This window comes from Hakea prostrata, chromosome 8 (genome assembly GCF_041222555.1).
Source record: "Hakea prostrata isolate BN-2017 chromosome 8, UWA_Hpros_2, whole genome shotgun sequence".
NCBI lineage: Eukaryota > Viridiplantae > Streptophyta > Magnoliopsida > Proteales > Proteaceae > Hakea > Hakea prostrata.
The window spans coordinates 54,148,093-54,174,139 of NC_142607.1; the positions used below are offsets into that span (position 1 = coordinate 54,148,093).

General features: G+C 39.3%; 1 protein-coding gene and 1 non-coding gene across 3 annotated transcripts in view; both read right to left on the reverse strand.

The window, feature by feature from the left end:
- Positions 1–26,047, reverse strand: part of ABC1 (ABC transporter 1) — a 59,311-nt gene that overhangs the window by 8,811 nt on the left and 24,453 nt on the right. The gene's annotated exons all lie outside the window — the stretch shown is intronic.
- LOC149008656 (small nucleolar RNA R71) lies at positions 13,416–13,521 on the reverse strand. The gene has a single exon (XR_016175441.1). It is a non-coding gene; the product is annotated as a small nucleolar RNA R71 (small nucleolar RNA).

Genomic DNA, 26,047 nt, shown 5'->3' on the forward strand with positions numbered 1-26,047 from the left:
TAATGCCTTTCTTTAATTGAGCAACTTTAATACCTAAATACTTAAGTTTACCTAGGTCCTTCATTTGAAAATTTTCTTGTAAATATGTTTTCAACCTGTGAATTCCTGAGTGATTTTCCCTCATAAGAAAAATATCATCAACAAAAACTACAACAAATATTTTTCCTCTGTCAAAGTGTTGGAAAAATACAGAATTATCACTTTTACACCGTTTCCGGCTATTCAATGATTTTTTAAGTCGAAGTAATCAACGCCATACAACTGAGCATAACCCTTAGAAACAAGTCTAGCTTTTAATAGTGCCAGAGAAACATCTAGATTAACCTTAACACAAAGACCCACCAGCAGCCAATAGCAGTCTTCTATGAGGGCAAAGGTACAAGATCCAATCTAATTCTCTTTTAAGGCCATTAACGCATCATTCATCACGGCCGTCCACCCCAAATTAGACAGAGCCTACGAAATACTTCTAGGGAGAGGATAGTCCTCAATGGTGGATATAGAGGCTGTAAAATAGCATGACAAACTAGCGTAAGAAATGTGACTAGAAGTAGGGTACTGAACACAGCTGCAGTGTCTTTACTTAGGGCAATTGGTACGTCAAGATTGGAAGGAGGGAGGGGGGTCAATTTCAAGCTCCGCAAAATGAAGACATCAACAAGGTAGAGTTCATGAGAGCAGTGACGGCAGCAACCATACGTGGATGGTGAACATATACGTTGGTGATGGCTGGCGGTGGGGGAGGTGGCGGAGGCAAACCCTGAGGAAACACATTTTGCAAAATTTGATTAAACAAGTCATTGTTAAGCTCAGTTAGATCGATAGTGTTAGTAGAATAATGAGTGGGTTAAAAATAGCAGACATCAGCAATAATAAAGTATTTCCCCAACTCAAAAAGAATAACTACAATAACCTTTTGAGTAAAAGACTACCCAACAAACATGCAATGATGAGCACGAGGTTCTAACTTAAAGACTTCCCATGATGATGAGAATAAAGCACACTATCAAAAAACACAAGGCAGTAAAGCAAATAGGGGTGATGAATGAAATAACATAGAATATGGAATGCCAACTCGTAAGACAAAAGAGGGCATCACGTTGATAAGGTGACGAGTAGTCAAAATGGCGTTAGCCTAAAAGGGTTTCGACACTGTCATCTCAAATAAAAGAGAGCAGGTAACCTCAAGTAAATGTCTATTTTTCTTTTCAGCAACCCCATTTTGTGAAGAAGTGTCAACGCAAGAAGATTGATTAAGAATTCAATTATAAACCATAAACTTATGAAAGGAGTTAGCTAGGTATCCTTAGCATTATCATTGTGAAAAAAGTACAAATACAAATACCAAATTAATTATGAATTTCAGCAACAAAATCATAAAATATAATAAATAAATTTGACTGGCTTTTCATTTAAATAATGCCAAGTAATTTTGGAGAAGACATCCACAAAAGTGACAAAATACCGAAATCCTAGATCAGAAGTAGGGTAGGGTCCTTATACATCAAAATGAACTACAGAGAAAGGTTGGTCAGACCGTTTATTAATATGAGGGGGATAACCCACATGGTGAAGCTTCCCAAATTGACAAAACTCACAAAATCTAAACTATAAACAAAATGAAAGCGGCTATCGAACAATTTTAAATTTTCTAAAGAGGGATGTCTCGATTGACAGTGGATTTGATGAGGAATAAAGAAACTAGAGCAAGCAATGGGTGATGTACTCCTGAACAAGTACAGTGCCCTAAACTCATGGCCTCTAGCAAGTGCCTTCTTCGTTGTAAGATCCTGAAATAAATAGAAACCATGGGAAAAGGTGACCAAACAATAAGTGGAGGTCAGTTTATGAATATATAATACATTGAAAGGGAAGTTGGGCATGTAAAGGACTGAAGATAGGGCTAGAGAATCAGTAAGTTGGATAGTGCCCATTCCTTTTAACATTGGTATGGGAACCATTAACTAGCATAACAATGGAAGAAGATGAACAAAAGGAAGAAAAGATACATGTGGTCTCAGTCATATAGTCAGATGCTCCTGAATTAATGATCCAAGGACGAAATGTGGACAAAAGGCAGACGATAATATTATCTACTTGAACAAGGGCAGCGCTGGAGGGCTATGATTCAGTAGCCTGAAATTGGGTAAAGCGAAGATAATTTTCATCTAACATTTTTACCATCTTATCCACCAGTTGAACTGTAGGGGCTATAGTAGGGGACTCTGACGTAGTGGCAGCATTAGTAAGGTGTGGTGGTTTCCCATTAAGTTTCCAACAAAAGTGTTTGAATGTGTCCAAGACGTCCACAACGATGACATGCCATAGTCTGTCCAATAGTATCAATAGAATTTTGAGCACCAGAATTATTTCCCCGACTCCATCCTGTATTCTGTCCTCCGGAAGTGCCACAAGAAATAGTGGCAATAGCAGATCTATCTGTAGCAGGCTGAGGGCTTTCTTTGGCAACACGAAGAACTCTTGAATGTGTGTCAACTACGGTAGGAACCTGATCACTGCCAAGGATCTAAGCTCGAACAGCATCAAATTCCTTTCCACGGCCTCACAAAAAGTTATCACAGCTAGTTATTCTCATTTTTCTGCATTTTTTTACATCAGAGGAAATATGCAGGATAGAGTTTAACTTAGAACATTCTCTTGAAGTCTGCAAAATACTAGGTAAGATCTACACTTTCTGTCAACACAATAAAACTGATGTGCTAAGGCTTTTTTTTTTTTGGGAGGGGGAGGGGGGGGGGGATGAATTCATGTGATAAGTTATATATTCTAGATAGATTATTCTGACAAGATCGGTCCTTGCACAATGGACCTCATCCCAACCTAAATGTGTCCTCTGCGAAAAGGATGTCGAAACACCTTGGCACCTTTTCATCTCTTGTGAATGGACCAAACGAATTTGGGCTGCTAGCTCACTTGGCCCACGTTTGGATGAATTCACGCAGCAACCCTTTTTACAATTATGTACCACTTTCCTTTCTATCCTTAACCTAGATAAATGCTCCAAAAAGCAGTTAATCTTTGTGTTTATACTCACTTCTTGCTACTTTGTATGGCAGGAGAGGAATCAAAAAATCTTTAAAAAGCAAACTCTCAACCCACAAAAAATCATACATAACATCTCTTTTTGGAGTGAAACTGTTGAAAGAAACGATTGTAGTAGAATGGCTTATTGATCCATGATCTCAAGCCCTTTATTTATAATAAAGAGGAAAGTAAACTATTACAAGGAATAGAAGTTTACATGAATGCAAACTCTAATTTAACTCCTATACAAACTCTTATTAGACTCCTAATAGAATCCAACACTCCCCCTTAAGTTGAGGCATGGATATCACACATGTCCAACTTGACCAAAAAAGTATAAAACATCTGTCCAGATAAACATCTGCAATTTGATCTTCAAACTTATAGATTACGTCTGCCTTATGGACTTCCATTTGATTTGTCCTCATCTTTACTGCAACTTTACGTCTCCAAAGAAGAACGCCCAAGTAAAAAAGTAGAATCTTCAAATATTGAGAAGACTAAATTTCTGCACAAATCTGAGGGAAAATATATTTTTGGGGTAACAATAGCTAGGGTAAAACAGCCAAAGTGAAAGTTTTGATTTGTAGCAATGTTAGATCTTTAAAGGGAAAGTTTGCCAAGGGACAATCTCCAAAGGTAGGGGAAAATTTGTCAAGATAAGTGACAATCTCCAAAGGTAATAGAGATCAAGTTCTGCAAAGGTCAAACGACAAGTCTTTTGCAAGGTTAGATCTCCGAAGGGAAGATGTCAAGTTAAGGGGCAAATCTCCAGGGTTAACAGAGATCAAGTTCTGCACAGTCAAAAAGATAGCTCTATAGCAATGTTAGATCTCCAAAGTGGAAGATTGCGAAGGTAAGGGACAAACTTTCAAAGGTAACAAAGATCAAATTCTACATAAGGAAGTCTACATGAAAGGCTTCGAATTGTAGACATCTTCAACCTCCCCCTCACGTGTAGCGTTAGCGTTACACGTGGGAAGATAATAACAAAGGAAATTCCAATGGGGAAACTTGAAAAGGAAGAAATTGTAATGGTAAGATAAAAGTATCATGAAAACAAATCTAGAGAAAATGACAAAATGAAATTGAAAGGGGGTTGACCAAGCCTACGGTGCCATTAATGAAGGTCTTATATTACCGATGGACCGGATTAGAAGATGTAGTCAAAGCAGAAGTAGATCCTCCAATCGGCTCGAGCAAATAAAGTCCATCTACCACGACCAATCTCCTTCCCCAGATCCTGAAGTAGCTAGGTAGGAGTTGGTAGGGGTAGTAGAGGAAGCAGTGGTCGAGGCTGTACCGGCAGTAGAAGACTTCATAATACATCGCAGAGTAGCGAACTCCTCCTGCGAAAAACCAACGTCTGCAGAGGGTGTGGTGGAAACTGTCTCAGAAAGATTAGCCTTTTGTTTTCTCTGTCTTTGTGCTAGTTTTTCTCAAAATCAGCTGGCTTCCCATGCAGTTTCCAACAATTTTCCTTGGTATGATATGGTTTGTGACAGTGCTCACACTTAACAATCTCCTTAGCCGGATCAGATTTAGTGCGAACAAACTGTAAAGCTGATTTCTCCATAATAGGAGTATAAGACTGTTCTAGTGTAGGAAAGGGAGAATGACTTAAGACTTGCACTCTGATCTAATCGTACTCCACGTTCAAACCTGCCAAGAAGTCATATATTCGAATCTTATCAATGTACTTCTTATATGTCACCACATCATCTGGATTAGTGGGGTGATAATTCCCATAATGATCCAACTCTTGCCAAAGAGATCGCAACTCAGCATAATAGTGGGCCACAGTTAGTTCCTTTTGGGTAGTCTCATGAAGCTTCTTTCGTAGCTCATAAACCTGTGCATCATTCCCCAATTGTCTATATGTTTCAGTAGTAGCCTTCCAGATTTGGGCTGCAGTATCAAGTAATAGGTAACCCCGGGCAATATTTGGATGCATGGAATTCAAAAGGAATGACATAATAAGAGAGTCGTTTGATATCCATTTATCCTGTAAAACACCTGCGGTAGTGGGTTTGATAGTAGTGCCCGTAATGTATCCAACTAGTCCTCTTCCAGCAATAGTCAGGTAAGCAGATCAAGACCAGATCAAGTAATTTGTGCCGTCAAATCTTACCGAAAGAGAATGAAAAGTGAAAAAATATTCGAATCCAGTGGGAGCAGTAGTATCATCAATAGTTGTCATGTTGACAAAATTATCTGCAGTTCTTCAGTCTTCACCCTTTCGAAGTAACAGAAACGTCATGAGAATGCAATAGCCAAACAACTCAGACAATTTTTCTCCTTTTTTTTTTTTCTCTTCCAGAATAGCAGATTATAAGAAAAAAAAAAATAACAATATGATTTGGCCAAATATGCAATGGTCTGGTTTGGTCTAAATTCAGAGAGAACCAAAATATGGTCTAAAGTTGGAGAGAACCAAAATATGGTTCGACCAAGATTTATTGTTTACCTGGTTCAGTCTCGATTCGTTTTCTCTTTTTCTTCTTGAAGTCCCAAAAACTGGAGAGACGAAGCAAGTAGCAGCAGCGATGAAGCAAGTAGCAGCAGCGATGAAGCAAGTAGCAGCAGCGATGAAGCAAGTAGCAGCAGCGATGGTGTTTCTTCTCTTTCTTCTCTTCTTCTTTCCTTTTCTTCCTGATCTTCCCTAATCGAACCCACTGTAGTGCAGTGGGTACTAAAGAACAGAGAAAAAAAAGGAGATGGGTTGCAAGGGTTTGCGATGGGTGCAGTGGAACTGAAGAACCGAAAAAAACAGAACTGTGGGTTGCGAGGGTTTGCGATGGGTGCAGATGCAGCGGTGATGGTATGCCAGAAAAAACAATGGGTGAAAAAAAAATTCAGGGAATTTCGATGGCTTCTGGCTCGATAAGTGATGCAGCGGTGATGGTATAAGCAGGGTTCCTCTTCTCTTCTTCTTTCCCTCCTTTTTCTTGTTCTTGCAATGGCAGATTTCTGTCCAAAACTGAAGAATCGATAGGTGTAGAAAATTTCTGAATTTGAATATCTGCGATAGTTGCGAGAAAAAAGAGGAATTTGAATGTCTGCGATAGTTGCGAGAAAAATCCTGCGATGGTTGTAGAAAAAGTTACTGCAATTGTTGCGAAGAAAGAGCTCTACGATGGTATTACAGTTGCAGAAAATTCCTGCGATGGTTGCAGAAAATTCTGCAACTGCGATGGGTTTTACGGTAGCAGAAGAAAGAGAAAATCTGCAAAAAATCTGCGATGGGTTTTGCAGAAGGAAAAAATTCTTCAATCGAACTTAGGCTCTGATGCCATGTTGAAAGAAACGATTATAGTAGAATGGCTTATTGATCCATGATCTCAAGCCCTTTATTTATAATAAAGAGGAAAGTAGACTATTACAAGGAATAGAAGTTTACATGAATGCAAACTCTAATTTAACTCCTATACAAACTCTTATTAGACTCCTAATAGAATCCAACAGAAACCCTTCAATTGCCTTTAAGAACCCCTGAAATACCCTTAAATAATGTTGGCATAATAGATGTAATGTCCACACTCACTTGTTTTTATCACAATATGCGCATCACTAATGAATTCAATTGCCTCTTTTACTATGTGCAGGGGTACTTAACCCATAGCTAAGCACTGTTGGATGGAGCATAGGTATTTTTTGGGAAGGACAACTTAAATATGTTAGCATGAGAAGTATAGACAGAGGTGACATCGTTGAAGCTACTATCATTGGACTTCATGCAAGAGTCGATCGAGCCCATTCTTCAAGCTTGCAAACATCTGGTGCAACTTACAACAACCAGTGGACCTTTTTCAACAACCTATGAAGCACAAGCAGCGGCCGATTGCTTATGTCCTTATTTTTCCACATCTAACTTCTTGTACAAACAATATAAATATTAGTATTTTCCAGAACCCCACCCTCAAACTATGGTTTACTACTTTAGCTTATAGGTCATTAATAGTCTTAAAAAACACTTGGACTACTATAGATGTATCTAAGCTATGTAACTGTCCTTCTGAGTAATTTATATAGTCTTTATTTCTATTAAAAAAAATTTTTAAAAAGAATATAACACATTCAGATATTCCCAAAACTCCTTAATAGTCCACAAGTGGGTAACAAGGTCAACAATGAGGTATGCCATCAATGTACAAAATCTCACCAAAATTGGATTAGGTTTGCTGAATTTCAATTGTCTCGACCTTGGCAAGATGAAACAGGCTAGCGAAACATTTTGTGCATAGTTTCGGAAAAATCTCGACCGATGTGGTCAAGTTACAAAAGTATGCATCTTTGGTGGGCCTCTTTGTTATCTGCGAGCATAAAAGCACCAACTCAACAAATTTCGCACATTTACGCAATGTCTGTAATAAGGGGCTGAAACACGTTGAATTCTTCCATCATGCCTTTAAATGAACTATTATTATCTTGCAAGGATTTCCTCGTTTGCTGGAGCTGGAAAAGTTTTTTAAAGATGTTGTAGAGACAGACTCATATTTTTCTCTTGTGAATATGTTTCCTTCAAGTCATCCCATATTCCCTTAGGAGTAGAATGAAACACAATGTTGGCGGCAATACTACGTTCCACACTATTCCATAACCAAATCATAATGATTGCGTTATCCTTGGACCAACTATCATAATTTGTCTTTAGTAAAGGAAAGTGTGGTCTCAATGTATGATAAATTTCCATTAGCCAAGATATAGACTTGTACAGCTTGGACCTAGAGAAGGTAATCGGAGATGCCGTTAAGTTTAATAGATGTAATCTGAATGTTCAGATGTTCAGATGATAGGGAAGCATGACTGCCTTCAGTAGGTGCATCAGCAGTTTCAGTAGCAATTACAACAAAGACAGTAGTAATCTGGTAACACCAGAGAGGGCAATAGTACAGTCATAGCAGTAGATCAAAACAGCAGTCCAGATAATGTGTTTTCTGTTTTCCAAGACATAAAACCCTAATGCCAATTCTGGTAAACAGATAACAAGAAGTGGCAGCAAACAAGACCCAATTCAACCCCCTATTTACCAGACAATAAGGGGCTGGGGTCGATTCTAGTAAATAGCGTATTATCCAGCTAGGGCAGCAGAGATGGTAATAAGATAGTAGTAATAATCTTAATAAATCAGGCATCCAAACAGATCTTTAAGCAAGTAATCCAATGAATATTGCAAGTCATAACCCAGGGAACCAAGAAAAAGGAAGAAACACAGGCAGGTACTTGCAACAATTGTAAAACCAACAATAAACCAACTAATTTGAAGAAACATAAGACCAGAGTCCTTTGCAGATGCGAGAGAAGGAGAAAAATAGAGTATCGCTCCCCCCCCCCCCGTTCCTCTCAAGATCAGTGGAATGCAGAAAATATGGCTGTGCAATAGTAATAATAGGTATTCTGTAGCTCCTCTGGGGTCTTCGATTGTAGCAGAAACAAGATCATTCATGCTTGTCTTTGAAGGAGGATCTAAAGCGTACTTAAGGCAGCGATGGATGGCTGCATACCAGAAAGAAGAAAAAGAAGAAAAAGGAACAACCTGTTTCAGAAGAAAGGATAGGTGATTGCAGCAGCTGATCATAGGAGCTCTGATATCATGTTGGAGTGTAGAATTGTATAATCAGCCACCAGCAGAAGGATCAAAGTAGAAAAGAGGAAAGCTTGACACACATCAGACGGTGCCAACCCAGGAGATACCAGTTGACCCCACTAGTCCACAAGGGCCACCATGTAGGACGGAGCGCATAAGCAAGCTTCCTGCCTTTCTGAAGAATTAGACTCTGTGGATGCGTGAAGGATGCTAGTGGCCCAGATCTGATGTAAGGCTTGAGCTATAGAATTCAGAAGGCCAACCATTTTTTTTTTTTTTTTTTTTTTTTGGGGGGGGGGGGTTGGCTGTAACCTGAAAATACAAGAAACTGGATCTGAACTCAATTATTGAATGTAATAGAAGAGAGTAGGAGGGGAGAAAAGAAATTAACTCTCAATTTCCTTTATGTTCTCTTTCTCTGCTCCTGTCTTCTTCCCCAGTTCTTCTAAATTCTCATTTTCTACAACCTCCAAAACCCCTGAATCATATCAATTTGGTCCGACCTGTCGAATCCATGGCTGAGGGAACCAGGGCATGACATGCAGAAGAAATCCTGCGACAATTAAGCACTGCGTCCACCGACCACGCAGAAAAGATAGTGTCATTACAAGACGCATGGCTGAGCAACAAAACGCCATAGCAGAGCATTGCACTATATTGGCTGAGATAATGTCCAAATTGATTGCCATGGACAGTTGAGTAACACCAGGATCGCTAGTTCATGACAACAGAGGAATCTTAGGATCACCACCAGGATCCACTAGTTCCATATCTTCAAGTTCAATCTAGACACAGGATGGAGTCGGGGAAATAATTTCCCCAAATTTGATGGTGTTGATCCTGTCGGGTGGATTTTCCGGGCTGAAAAGTTTTTTGAGGTCCATGGAACCCTTGAAGAACAAGCCTCAGCTTGGCGTCAATTCACATGGAGGGCCTGGCTCTCAATGGTTCCAATGGGTGAGCAAAACCAAACTCTTCAACACCTAGACAGCCTTCACTTGTGCACTGGAGATTTGTTTTGGACCAACGGATTTTGAAGATCCTCGAGCAGCACTGGCAAAGCTGATGCAAACTGTTACTGTCGCTGATTACCAAGCACAGTTTGAGGCTCTCGCTAATGGAGTGGAACAACTTACCAAACGACTTCTTAGTGAGCTGCTTCATATCTAGACTCCAATCTGACATTCGCCAATGAGGTGAAGGCACTCCAACCAACCGAACTCATGGATGCTATTATGCTAGCATAGATCCAAGAGGAAAAAAAATCAGGAGGATGAACACAACTTTATGCGAGCAACTCTACTAGCTACGAAGGCTCCCCGGTGTCTTCGCAATTTCCACCTACCCTAGAACACCATCATTAACAGCATCCACTTCCGGCATTCCAACCAAACGGTTGATGACAGCAAAGATGCAAATCTGCCAGGAGAAAGGACTGTGCTATAATTGTGAGGAGAAATTTACCACAGGCATAAATGTAAGCACCGACACCTCTACCTGTTCCAATTTGATGAAGAAGATGATGATTCAAGGAAGAACATTAAACAGAACAAGACTGAGTTGATCGAGACCCATCCACCCAGAACCGAAGAAACAGTTCACGAGATGCTTCCCATAATGGGTGTAAACTCTCCAACAACTATTCAGCTCAAAGGATACATACAGGCCAGCCGGTTCCAGTATCGGTTGACAGCGGAAGCACCCCTAACTTTATTTGAAGAGAGGTAGCCAAGCTTTTGAATCTGACAGTGGAGGCAGCACATCGAATTTCCGTATTAATCGGCGATGGAAACCGATTCACATGCGAAGGGTTGCTACATGGAATGCCAATAAGTTTACGAAATTAAAATACTAAACTTGATGCCAATGTGTTACCCATCTTTGGAGGAAATTCATTTTAGGAGTTCAATGGATGGCTACATTGGGGCCCATCCTTTTTTACTATAGGAAAATGACCTTGCAATTTGGAGATGCTAATCAGATGATCCTACTGAAGGGACAACAGATCAAACCCCAATACAATTTCAATGTCATGGTTTGCAAAAAGCCTATGAAGCCATAATCTAGTGGTCTTGCTACGCCTAGAAATGGAGCCCATAATTGAGCCCATGGATTCTACAATTCCAACAAACTTGCAACAGTTATTTGATCAATATTCTCAAGTGTTTGAAGAGCCCACTGGGCTTCCTCCTCCACAGGCCCATGATCACATAATACACCTGCATAAAGAAGCCCAACCGATTAATGTCAAACCTTATCGATATCCTCATTTTCAAAAAGCAGAAATAGAACGCCAGGTCACCACCATGTTAAGCAACGGTGTGATAAAGCTGAGCATTGGCCCCTACTCATCGCCAGTGCTTCTAGTGAAGAAAAGAGATGGAACCTGGAGGTTTTGTATTGATTATCGTGCTCTAAATGCGATAACAATAGTAGATTGGTTTCCTATAGCTACCGCCGACGAGTTATTCAACAAACTATACGGCGCTCGCTTCTTCTCCAAAATAGACCTCAAAGCAAGGTACCATCAAATCAGAGTCCGGCCAGAGGACATGGAAAAAACGGCAATGCATGAAGGACTTCACAAATTTCTCCCAATACCCTTCGGCCTAACAAATGCAGCTTCAACCTTGCAAGTGGCAATTAATATTTTGACCCTTTCTGAGATGGCATGTATTCATCTTCTTCGATGACCACCTAATTTACAGCAAGACATGGGAGGATCATCTATGTCACCTTCGAGTCATATTGGATACTCTTTTGCAACACCAACTATATGCCAACTGAAGCAAATGCTCCTTTGGCAAAACGGATGTTGAGTACCTGGGACATATCGTCTCTAGTGAAGGACTCTCGGTGGATCACTCCAAAGTGGAGGTTGTCCTTGCTTGGCCGGTGTTGAGTAGATTTTATTTGATTTTAGTTTACATTTTGTTAGATTTTTAGTATTTATTTGATTTAATTTGTGTTTCTTTTATTTGTGTTTTCTCAGAATTAATTTTTGGAGCAAAAGAAGGAAAGCAAAGTCAAAGCACCGAATCTAGTAGGGAATTTCCATGTGGATGGATTTCAATTATACAAGGAAAGAGAGTTGTTAGGAGATTTGTAGGGTTGCTTTTTATTGATTCTCACTCATATGTAAAGAGGATTGCTAAGATTTATTTTCTTCTAGGAAAGTGAATAATTTGTGAGGATGTGAGTAAGAGGACTAAATAGGAAATAAAGGAGGCCAAGAAAGAAAAACGGAAGTGGAGAAAACAAAAGGAGGAAGTTGTTGGTTTTTAGAAAAAAAGAAGAGGGAGTCGTTGGTTTTTTGGAGGACTGATTTTCGGAAGACAGAAAGGAGAAGAAAGAAGATTTTGGAGCTTTTGGAATAAGTTTTTTGTCCCCTTCCTTTTCTCTCAATGTTTTGTACTTCTTGTACTATTTTTAACATTTAAAATGAACTAATTTTATTTTTCTGGGGATCAGATGTAACCTAACTTTAAATTTCCACTCTTTAATTCACTACTATTGTTTTGATATCGTTTTTATTGATTGAGCATTTACTTCTGTTCTTAATGCCTTTGATTAATTGGCCACTAACCAACTGATTCGTTAATCATAATGAATTGATAAGGGATTTGTGTTTAGTTCGTTGGAGTAAATGCCATGAATTATGTGTAAGATAAAATATACTTACATGGTTTGTGTAGTTGTTACATGGGAATCCATAGAACTTAATGATCTCTTAGTTGTTTTAGTTCACATAGAGATATAGTGGATTAGCCATTAAGAGAATTTCTATCTGTACAAGAGAGAGAGAGAGAGAGAGAGAGAGAGAGAATGGGAAGGGAATCTTGACTATTAATCAGAAAAAAAATATTTCAGATTATAAAGATGGATCAGAGGGAAGGATTAGTTATGGTGAAATCTAACCCTAGGCTTATAGCTATTAACAAATCTCATTAAATTTAAATTTGCAATTTAGTCTAGGATAATTGTCTTTCTTATTATCTGTTCGAAAAAAAATTGATATAATTAGTTTGGTACTTACTTTATAGTCCTTGAGGGAAAGGTTATTCTTTCATCATTATATTACTTGTTACAGCAGCATACACTTGCGTTGTTATTTTTCACAATAAGTTTTTGGTGCCGTTACCAAGGACTATTAAATTAATATCAATACTAGTTATTGCAAATTTTAATTTGAACATTTTTTATGTTATTTTATTCACAGTTGTTTAATTGGATTTTCTTTCAGGTATTTTATATTTTTGCATGAGAAGGAGAGGAATGATAACTTACTTCCTTTCAATTTGAAATTGAAGCACCTTGTCCAAGGAACTCAATAGCAAAGAAAGACAAAACAACCTCATCTTCCAATTCTAGAGCAATGGATCTCGAAAATAATCCACCACCACTTGAATTTGAAGCACCAAGACACAAGACTTTAGGAGAGTATGTTGTGCCAACTATGAGGGATAATAGGACAGCTATAAGGCGCCCAACTATAGCAGCTAAAAATTTTGAAATCAAGCCTATTATCATCGCAATGGTGCAAAACAATCAATTTTTTGGACTGCCAAGTAAAGACCCAAATCTCATATTGATGGGTTCTTGGACATATGCGACACATTCGAGAGCAATGGTGTTACTGATGATGGCATAAGATTGAGATTGTTCCCTTTCTTATTCAAGTATAAGAGTTGGTTGCATTCTCTACAACCAAGATCCATCACTACTGGGGATCAAATGGCTCATAAATTCCTGGTAAAATCCTTTCCACCAGCTAAGACTACTTGTTTACTAATAGATATCTCTACTTTTTTGCAACATGATTCGAAAACACTATTTGAGGCATGGGAAAGATTCAAGGACTTGTTAAGAAAATGCCCACATCATGAAATTGAGCAGTGAAGGCCAGTTCAGATTTTTTTATGATGGTCTATCTAGACCAACCCAAACATTAGTTGATGCTGCCACAAGAGGATCGATCATGAACAAGGATCCAACAGAAAATTTTGATCTCTTGGATGTTATGGCCTCAAATGCATATCAAAGGCCAAGGGATAGAGCTGCCTTAAGAAGAATTATGCAGAAGAATGACATTGATCCCATGGCAGCCATGGTCGTCCAGCTTGAAGCATTCACAAAGCAGGTGGGGTTGTTAACAACTCAAGGAACCAACCCTCTAACTGTAGTATGCAACTACTATGAGGGAGCTCATTATAGCAATCAATGAATGTCAGATGGGTAATCCTTTTAAGCAGAATCAGTTGGAGGAAGCAAAGTATGCGGGGAACTTTAATCGCCAAACTAATATGTACTGCAATACATACAATCCAAAGTGGAGAAACCATAAAAATTTTGAATGAAAAACAACCAAGACACGGAAAGACCACCTGAAAAACAACAAGCTTAGCAACTTCAGAAAAAAGCTCCAAGGAAAGTCGCTCTTGAGAAAATGGTTACAATTTCTTCATAATTTATGCAGAACCAAGAGACTACCAATCAGAATCTTTTTGCATCCATTAAAAATTAGGAATTACAAATGGGGCAAAATCACCCAAGGGATGAATCAAAGGCAAAAAGGATCTTTACCTGGTAACACTGAGACAAATCCAAAAAAGTATGCAAATGTTATTGAGCTTCGAAGTGGAAAAGTGTTAAGAGGAACCTTTCAAAAAGATCGTAGTAACAAAACCACCTTCTGAGGCGGTTCATGATGAGTAGAAAGATGCAAAGGAAGCCATTAAGGAGGAGAAGCCAAAATCCAAATTGCTTCCAAACAATCCACCTATTCCATATTCTCAGCAGTTCGAAAGCCAGAAACTAGATAAGCAATTTTCTGAATTTCTTAATGTATTTAAAAATTGCATATTAACACTCCTTTTGTAGATGCTTTGGAACAAATGCCTAGTTATGTCAAGTTTATGAAAGAAATTCTTTCTAACCAGAGGAGACTTGAAGATATGAGATTGTGGCATTGATGGAGGAATGCAGAGTTATTTTGCAAATGAAACTTCCACCTAAGCTAAAGGATCCAGGGAGTTTTACAATTCCCTACACTATAGGAAATTTTCATTTTAATAAGGCTTTATGTGATAGTGGTGCTATCATTAATTTAATGCATTCACTTGTTTTCATAAGAGGGGGGAGGCCCCATAAGGAAGCAGAGAAAATGTGAGGCCCGTCACGGAGACCAAAATGCTCCACGGAGAAGTGAATAACCAAGAAGGAACGAAGAGCAGGGGAGACCAAGAAACCTTAGGAGAAGGGTGGAAAGGAATGAAGCAGGCCTCGCAGGCCTCGAAAGAACCGATTGGAGGGCAAGAATCCATGTAGCCGACCCCATTTAGTTGGGACAAGGCTTATTGTTGTTGTTGTTGTTGTAGGCCTAGGAGAAGTTAAAACTACCAAAGTGTCACTTCAATTGGTGGATAGGTCGATCAACCGGTACCCAGAAATTTAAAAGAGGTAAGAGGATTCCTTGGATTAACCGGATATTAGCAGCATTTAATACACGATTATGCCCACCCTGCTACACATTTAACCAATTTACTCCAAAAAGGAGATTTTACCTAGAACAAAGCAGTAGAGAAAGCCTTTAGAGCTCTACAACAATGCCTTGTTCAAGCTCCAATATTAGCACAACCTGATTTTACACAACCATTTATAGTCGAACTGTGGAGTCAGCCATCCTTTCTCAAAAAGGCCCCCCAATTGCATTTCATAGCCTAAAATTATCATCACGCCTACAAGCTACTCATGCCCTATATAAGGGAACTTGTCGTGATAACACAGGCAATTTCCAAATGGAGATAGTATTTGTTAGGGAGCAAATTAATCACTAGAACCGACCAACGTAGCCTACAGGGCTCACTGATCAAACTATTCAAACCCCAGATCAGCAATACTGGTTGAGTAAGTTACTTGGATTTGAATTCGACATATATTACAAACCCAACAAAGAGAATCAAGGGGCTGATGCGTTTCTCGCATGCCTGCTTCCCAGCTTCATACTCTAGCCATTAACACGCCCTCTCCAATTTTCTTGGATTGCCTACGCAAGGAAACAAAAAATTCTCAAGAATTAGCACACATCAGGAAGGGGATTCTCACTGGAACCCATGAGTACCATGAGTATGAAATCGCAATGACATACTTTTATACAAAGGCCGAATTTCATTAACCTTTAATTATGAACTATGCAAGACCTTTCTCAAGGAACATCATGATTCCCACTCTGGAGGACATGCAGGTTATATGCGAACACTTAGACGACTCACGGCTAACGTGTGCTGGCAAAGGGTGGCCAAGGAAACTTGTATGTATGTAGCCAATTGCAAACTTTGTCAGCAACTCAAAACACCGCCACAACACCCTACAGGTCTTTTACAACTCCTGCCAGTACCAAAAGAAGTCTGGGAAGAAATCTCGATGGATTCCATTACAGGGCTTCCACGATCACAAAGGAAAACAGCTATAATGGTAGTGGCCAATCGTCTCTCCAAATGCAGCCATTTCAGTTCTTTACCTACCAGTTTCACAAGTATAGTTGCAGATACATTCCTTTTTGATGTGGTGCGACTCCATAGAGTGCCTCGCTCCATCATCAGCAACAGAGATCCCTTATTTTTTAGCAGCTACTGGAATGAGCTTCATTGACTTCAAGGAATTACCTTGACCTACAATACCACCTACCATGCCCAGACCGGCGGCCAAACTGAGGTCCTGAATTGCACACTCGAGATATAACTACAAAGTTTTGTTGCGGATGCTCCTCAATAATGAACAAAGTATTTGAGGTGGGCAGAGTTATGGTACAACATAGCACACCACATTGCTATTGGCACCACCCATTATCAAGCCCTTTATGGAAGACCTCCTCCAGTACTCAGTCAATACATACCACACTCAACTTCGAATGATACAGTGAATGACGAGTTGTAAATGCAAGAACAGGTCCTTACTGCCTTAACATCAAATTTGGTTAGGGCTCAGAGAAGAATCAAATTCCAAGCCGATATACGCCGATACGATATAGTCAAGGTTGGAGACTAGATGTTTGTGCGACTCTAGACCATATTGTCAAACCACCGTCGCCAACCGCCTCAACACAAAGCTTGGTCACCAGTATTTTGGTCCATATCAAGTCACCAAGAGGGTAAGGAAGGTCGCTTAACGTGTTGTTTTACCTGATGGAACCCAAATTCATCCAACATTTCACATGTCTGTTCTTAAACCATGCTCTGGAGACCCACCACCATTTGCCACCTCTCCTCACTTACCCCCATCAGAGCTCACTCCAGTGGCAATACTTCAAACACGCCAAGTGCAGAAGAATGACATTTCAACACTCTAAGTATTGATTTAGTAGGAAGGGCTACGTTTAGAGGACGCAACATGGGTTTATCACAATGAATTTTTGCAAGTTTTTCCCAATTTCAACCTTGAGGGCAAGGTTGTCTTATATGGGGATGGCAATGACATACATCAGATGATGCCAACCCAGGAGATACCAATTGACACTAGTCCACAAGGGCCACCACATAGAATGAAGCACATAAACAAGCTCCCTGCCTTTCTAAAGGATTACACTCTGTGAGATGCATGAAGGATGTTAGTGGCAAAGGGTTGAGATTCAGATCTGATGTAACGGCTTGAGCTATAGAATTCCGACAAATGTAGTAGAAGAGAGTTACAGAGGGGAGAAAAGAAGTTAACTTCCAATTTCCTTTATGTTCTCTTTCTCTGCTCCCGTCTTCTTCCCCAATTCTTCGAAATTCTCATTCTCTGTACCCTCCAAAACCCCTGAATCATATCAAAGGAAAAAAGAGGATAATAGAAGAAGAAGAGAGTTTGCAAGCCTTTAAGAAAGTCTAGATCTTGTTGTTAAGCTTACTTTTCTCCTAATCGTAGGTTATTCGTATAACGAAATTGCAGTACATCAAAAAGACTAAACCACCCCCTCATAAGTAGCAGTAATATAAAATAAAATAAAAGATTATAAGACCTAAAGACTAAAACGACACTAGGACAAGATTGCCCCTAGTGTTGCTGCTAAGTTCTTAATACCTAGTTTTTTCAAGAAACCAATTCCTAAGTCCTAACTATCAGAGTTGCTTCAAAATTGAAACAATCCTTAATTACTTCACTTCCTATACATACCCCAACCAAAATCTTTAATAAAACAAACCTTCCAAAATCCAAAAGAAATCAAAACTCTAACCATCTCATCCCTACAAATTCCTAAAGTTCCTCACTCCAAGTGACACACATCTTAACCATATCCCCAAGAAATCTTTGCAACCTCTCACCCTTACCATTTAATATTGAACCCAAATCTGACCATAACCATTTGAGTAGGTTCATGAGAGATCCTATTTACGGCCCTTAGTTGAACCTCATCAATCTAAAGCTACATTAAATGGTTCTCTTTTTACAAAACTATACTTAAGAGTTTAATTTTTTGAATGGGATGAAGCACATGGATAAGTCTGTGTGTTTGATGCACTATTAGTTAGAACAACCTAGGAGCCTTTACTAGCTAAGTACTAGTACCCTCCTAAACTTTGGTGAAATTCTAGATTTCTCCCTTGCATTTTCCTAAGTTACTAGTTGATCCCTCTAGTTTGCAAAGGTTCACTTAACCAACCCCTCCCCCCTTAAAAAAAAAATGCTCAAAACCAAAATTTCAAGAAACCCTTTCTTGGCCCTAAAAAGTCTTGGTAAATTGGCCCTCATTCATTTGGGTACATAGCCAATTCTAGTTGGTTCTAATTGAGATTTTGGCGTTGGCCCTTATTCAATTGAGGCTACACTACAGTTTAGGTTTTGTACAGTTATACTGAGTATGACCTTGGACAGAGATTATTGGAGGGCAAAGATCCAGGCTGTTGACCATGTGTTGCTGAGTTTATCTTGATGTTCCAGGCTGTGCCTTTTTCCTCTATGTTTGATCCTTCTTTTGTCTATTTGTTTCCCATCTTTCATTCATCTTTTTACTTATTTTCCTGTTATTCCTCATTGCTTCTCCCATCCTTTATACTCATTTGTTTTCCTTTTTATGCTTAGAACTCCCTCACTCCTCCTATCTGTTTGCATCCCATGTTGTGTTGTAGACACCAAGTTGTTTGGAAAGAAATATAATAGATCAATTAAGAAGAATAGGGCTGGTTCACTTTTGAACAAATCCACCAGACCACAGGATCCATTGGTTCAACAGCTGGGCTTTTTAAAGAGTCAAAACATTGTTAGCGTGAAAAGTAACATGAACATGCTTTGGATCTTAAAGAAAACCTTACGGAAGATTTGATGGGAGCAACTTGCATCAACAGGTTTGAAGGACTGAAGACTATTAGTTTTAATTAAGTTTCTATTTTAGTGGTTCCTACTTCCTAGGTTTCTAAAAGTTAGTTTTCTATTTTAGTATTCATGCATGGAGCTAATTGATAAAGCCTAGAATCTAATTTCTTACTTCTACTAAGTTTCTATACTTTGTTATTGCAAATATTAGCTAACTCAGCAAAATCTAGTAGTTCCTATATTCTATGTAACTAGGAGGGCAAGCATTAGCACCACTCTATAAATGTGTAATAGGTAAGAGGTGATTTAGAGGATGAGGTTTCCCAAAGAATTAAAATAGGGTGGATGAAGTGGAAAGGTGCGTCCGGGGTCATATGTGATCAGCGTATTCCATTAAAGCTTAAAGGAAAATTTTATAGGACCATTATTCGACCAGCTATGATGTACGGTGCAGGGTGTTGGGTTGTTAAAAATAATCATATAGATAGACTCAATGTAGCAAAAATGAGGATGCTAAGATGGATGAGTGGCAAAACTAGGATGGATAAGATAAGAAATGATCATATTAGAGTTGGTCTAGGAGTTGCTCCCATAAGTGATAAGCTTCGAGAAAGTCGTTTGAGGTGGCACGGCCACGTTCAACGGAGACCTATAAATGCCCCTATACAGAGAAGTGATATAATCCATATTGAAGGAACTAGAAGAGCTAGGGGTAGACCTAAGATAACCTTAGGAGAACTGCTGAGAAAGGATATGTATAGCTTAGGCCTTGCATCTAGCATGGCCTCGAACAGAACAAATTGCAGGGCAAGAATCCATGTAGCCGACCCCATTTAGTTGGGACAAGGCTTATTGTTGTTATTGTTGTTGTTCTCAGCCCACAGATTTTATGAAATTGAGTAATTAAGCTTTACTCACTGTTTTTCACATGTCTCTTCCTTGAGTGATAAGAAGGATGAGAACCTTGCTATTGAGAGTCAAAGACCTAGGGTTGAGGAACCTAGCTGAGAGAGATGAACCAACTTTATCCCTTTACTTTCTATTTTTCTTACTATTTCTATTCTTCTCTTGTTTAAACTCAACTTGATTTCAACACCAGCATTAGCTACTGTTACTTTGAGGCTTATCGACCTGCTGAAGCCTACAATTTGAACCAATCCACCTTCATAACTGTGAGGGATCTTGAGTTACTAATTATCCTTAATTCTATTTCTTTGTTTGTGGTTATTTGGAGCTAAGTCATCCTTGATCTTAGCCTTACATTATGTTGCCAACCCTATTACATTGGGAAAAGCTGAAATTTTTTTGTTGTTGCTTTTGGAAGAGGAGAAATCATGGGCGAAGGTGTGTCCGACTCTTGCCTTTTGCATTGTATGTAGTTCTGTTTCCCCAGGGACGAGCGTAATTTGAAATGTCAATCAATTTTGCTGAAATTTCCTTCTTTTTTTCCCAAATTTTGGTGGTTTTTTTTTTTTTTAGGTTCTTTTGGACAGGTTTCCGGTGTCCAAGCTAATGTGAGGCCAATAAGCATAATGGAAGTGTTATTTTTGCCTAAAATCTAGCCCAAAGTAGTGTTCTTGATCGGCAATTGCCCAGCCATATGTGGATGAAACTCAAAGTCTAGTCTGGAACATGAATTTTCATAAATCTAAATATGGATATTATGCAAGATAACACTTAGATTTTCATTAAAATGCAACAACAAATACAAGAAGTAGAATTCAATATACAAGTATGTGTTGGGCTGGATTCAACAAATACTTTGAACATTGGACAAAAGGAAGCCATGATATGGCATGGATGAAGTTATCCACATAGTTCGTCACTGCCCTTCAACATGTAGCACCATCAACATTAAGTAGATATTCTATCCTAGTGAATGTGTCAACTGTCATATGGTCATGTACTGTAACCCTGTCGCAGAACTGGCTGTACTGGTCCTGATGGATATAAATGATGCTTCTAATCAATCACCATACTTGTACGCAGACATGCTATTGGAATCAGCAGATGAACCACCATATGCTCCATTATATCCATATCCATACCATAAGCGTCGTACGGTATAAACCTTTGGAATTATTAAAATGCCACCGAAATTCTTGAGATTTTGGTGAAATTTTCTAAATTACTGAAAACGGAACTTTGAAAACTCAAATATCAGCCATGGTTTCGTTTCGCTTCGCTAAGTATCGAAATGGCGAGATTTTGGCAAACCCAGTCATACAAAATTTCATACTATGGAGACAATAGTACCCCTATGACAAACTTTGAAACCATGTTTCACGAGATTTCGGATATGTCAAGGCCACCTAAATGAAATGCACATGCAAAATGAACATGAGTGAAATTTCAATGAAATTTCATATTCCAGAGAAAATTTGAAAATTTTGATGAAATCTCAAGGATTTCGGGTACTCTTTGTAATTTTAAAACACAAATACATAAACCCGATGAAATTTCATGCGATACATAGAAGCTCCCGTTTAGGTTATATCTTTGATTTCGATCATTTTGACCCCGTTATTGCTTAAATTAAGGGGGAAACTTGAGATCCTTTCAAGCAAAAACACATGCTTGACGTGAATTAGTCACCTTCAGTATGCTAATGATGCCACATACATGGAGGCAGTGTCGAATCATGTTTGGTACTTCTCAAAGTCATATCGTGGGATGCGTATGTGGCATGGTACAGAAAGTCAATAAAATATTGCCGAAACTCGACGATATTTTGCCATGAATCGAAATGGGTGACTAAAATTGAATTTTCAAAAAATCGGTAATATATCACCGAACAGTTGATTTTGGATTTCTTATAATGTTGCAAGAAATTAGGCAATATAAAACCGCATTTCGGGTGAATTTTCGCCACTTTTTCACTCTAATTTTGCCCAATTTCTCTCTTCTCTAGAGCTTCTCTCTTATGTTTCTTGCATTCTTGCTTTATTTTGCTTCGATCTTCAACATCTACCAATAAATTTTGCTTCACTCTTGCTTTATTTTGCTTTGATCTTCAACATCTACCAATAAATTTTGCTTCATTCTTACCAACTCTATCACATTGTTTGTATCAATCAAGTAAGGTTTCACACAGATCTGCGAGTTTTTTCATCTCAAAGATAATCATTGTTCTCCACCTAATTTTTCACAATATGCATGTCATAATGTTGTTGGATGGTTATGGAATTAAAGTATGTTGAACATTGTGAGCTGATCTATGAACTCACGGTGTCGGATTTTTTTTCGCAAAGCAATTTTTTTTTAGGGTGCAAAAAATTGTATTTTCTTACACTAAAAATGCTTATTTTTACATGATAAATATGTTGTAAGGTCGTTTACCCCAAAAAAATATTGTCTAGTGAAAAAAACATATGTGGAGCTCCAAGGGCCGATATGAAAAAATAGAAGAAAAAAATATTTTGTAAGTGCTTTTTCAAGTGTTGTGCATGTGGTTTCAACATTGGTTTTGGTATGGGCAACCTATTTTTTTGCCACAAAAAATTTACAAATTCGTTTTATATTTAAAAATTAGGAAAAATTGCTTGCAAGGTACATGATTGTTTCTTTGTTCAGAGAAAATTATTTAGGAGTTATTCAATGATTTATGCAATCACTTTGAATGCAACAATTATCATGTCTGCTAGTGGGAGTTTAAGGGGAGCTGGTTCATAAGGTGGACAGCCACAACCACAGGGAGAGCCACAGAGACACACAATAGGAGGAATAGTTAACCCAGCATGATAATACTATGTGGCTAGTGATGGAAACAAGAATAGAACACAATGTAATTTTTATGGCAAGAGGTAGAACTCAGGTGGCACCAGTAAGTTCAAGGGTCACATCAGCAGGAGTTCAAAGGATGTGTCCACATGCACAGAGGCCCATCCAGATGTAGTAAAGGCACTTAGGGAGTTAGAGAAAGCGAAGGGGAAGAAGAAAGAGGATAAGAGGAGAGTGGATAGACCACTAGATGATGTGGTGCAGGGACCATCATCATACAGAGTTGATTCAAATTTTAATTGAGATGTTGATCCAACTGATGTGCGGAGAGACCAGGAGGAAAGGGATTTGAGGCGGGCCATGGCAGAGAACAAGGAGATGCATTATCAGGAGCAGGATACGGCTAGAGCCAAAGCTTCAAGAGCTAGTCCCTCTAGGCCTGCAAAGGTTAGAGCATTTGGATCTGGGAGGAGGGATGGTATATTTGGCATGTTTAGCAGATCATAGAGTCAGAGGGCTACTTACACAGCAGATCCAACACCATGTGATTATCCATGCCGTGGGGACCTGATCCTAGAGCAGAATCCTTAAGTTTTCAAGAGGAAGGGGGCCTAGCAGCCTAAAATGATTGGTGCATAAAAGGTATGGGTAAGAAGGTTAAAAAGGCAATGGCAAAGTGGATGCTATATAGTTTAATTCCAGCAAACACAATGCAAGGTCCATACTATAGGCACATGATTGATACAAATGCAGATGTAGGTCCTTGATATGAGGGTCCCACCCTTAAAGAGTTGATGACCACCTTCCTTTAGGAGGAGGAGTTGTAGCAGACTAGCAGTACATAAATAGTATGAGAGTCTTCTGGGATACATATGGATGCACATCATGTCTAATAGATGGACCAACCCAACGAAAGTCCTTCATCAACTTTATGGTATACTGTGATAGGAGGATTGTTTTCTCGAGATCTGGGAATGCTACTGGTCATAAAAAAGACCACAAATATATATATGGATCTCCTACAGGATGTGATAGATGAGGTTGGGAAGAAGAATGTGGTGTCAATTGTAACCGACAACAGTTCCAACTTTAGGAAGGCAGGTGAGGTGTTGATGAGTTCACCCGACTATCATCCATTTTGGACACCCTGCGCAACTCATTCTATCAACCTCATGTTGAAAGACATTGGGAAGATCAACAATGTCTAGACCACAGTGGAAAGGGCTAGACCAATAAAAAATTTCATCTACAATTATAACACTGCTCTGGACATGATGAGGCAATCATATAGAGGTAGTTAGTGCGGCCTGGTCCAACGAGATTCGCGACAAATTTCATCACCATGAGCAGCATATAGGAGAAGAAGTCAGGCCTTATATCCAAGTTGCATCGCAGAGGTGCTTTGATTGGGTTGGATCCAAGTAAGATATCTACTATTTCATTTTACAAATTATTATACTATGACTATCTAGTATATCTACTATCTAATGACTTAATGCGTTTGTGATAATTCAGTACAAACAGCAGGCACGAGGCACAGAGCACAATATCATCTGATGACTTCAAAAGAAATATAATTGTGGTGTTGCAAACCTTGGAGCCCATTATAAAGGTCTTACGTATGGTGGACTCCTCATTTAGGGGAGCCACTATACCCACCTGTATGTAGCCCTAAAGCATATGAAGGTTGCCATACAAAGAGCAAACCCCAAAGGTCACCAAACTTTCTTGAATATTATGCATGAACAATGGACCGCTCATCTGAGTTTGTGAATTGTGCAGTATATTATCTCAACCCCAAATATTATTATATAGCAACCATTTGGGGTTGAACATAAACCTGCTCGACGTCATGATGCAGGTGATTTCAAAGTTGGAGCCAAACTAGATGGTACAATCATTTTGCCACAATGAGGTGAGACATCACGGATTTCGAATGATTAGAACTTGCATTTTATTCTTGAAAGAATTTAGCTAACAATCAATACAAATGATTATAGATAAAGTTGTTTAGGGACGCATTTAGGTCCTTCAATTCAAACGCTGCTATACGAGGTCGAAAAGCGCTGATCCATGTTATATTATATTAACATTAACATTAATATTAATATTAATAATTATTTAATATTACTACTTATTATTATTAAAATATACAGATAAGTTGATTTTACGTTAAAGTATTAAACTTTTAACTTAATGCATGTATGTATTTGTGAATTGTGATAATGCAGTTGAGTGGTGGGTTCTCTATAGGAACAGTGCATCGAATCTCCAAAGACTGGTGATCAGGATCCTATCTCAAACTTGCTCCGCCTCTGGGTGCAAGGGGAATTGGAGTACATTTAATATGATCCACTCCAAGAGGAGGAACAGGTTGGTGGGCTAGCACCTTAATGACCTTGTGTATTGCCACTATAACATGAAATTGAAGCTACAACACGCCAGGGAACAGGCTGAAAATAGTCGGCGAGACATCAACCTCAACGATATCCTCGAGGTAGTTGCAGATGACGAGGATCCCCTCACTCAGTGGTTGATGAACAAGGGTGAGCCAGTGTTAGACCAACTTGGAGGGAGGCCTGACCCAGAGCTAGCTTGAGATGCGAGGGTTGATGTGCATGAGTTTATGGCATCTTGAGATGGGCAAGCACATGCACAGGAGACAACTGCTACTATGGATGAGGATTGAATGGTGGCACCTGGCACCTGGGACCTGGTACACAACACGACGATTCATATAACACACTGGCTCGCAGTCCCAGTCCGATTCGGAGGATTCAAATGATGATGATGATGGTGTGGGTAGTGGTGGTGGAGGACTCAAAAAGCATTTGCAGGTTCCACTACAAGAGACACAGCATCCCCCACTGAGAAACACTGGGGAGACTCCGTTCACATATGCCACCCAAGTTCAAGATCATGGTTAGTGTCAACATGGTCGTACTACGACCTACAGTCAAAAGGGGAAGGGCCATAAGAAATAGCACGGAGGTGGTTATGATGATGTCACCTTTCCACGTGGATCTTACAGATCGTACGGTTCTTACGTAAATCCTTCAAGTTCGTCCTTCAAGTTCGGATCAGAAGGACAGCTTAGCAGGAGCGATGGGATCCATGAGCTTGGATAAGTCTATAGGCTCCAGATATGTTTATAGGGCTATCAGTCTTTTTGGTGTCCCTCCCCCTCATGGACATTATGGTATGGGTATAGGTATCCCCACTAGTGGTTCGCACCATGAACATGGTCTCTTGGGGCCAGGGTTAGTTGCAGAGTCCATATTTGGGTGGCAAATAGACCCACCATATGCACAGTCACTAGCACCACCACCATTGCAGCACAACACCTTCCTTGGCCCTATTCTCACTTCCTTATCATCAAAGTTCTCTTGGAGGCGGAAGATGACC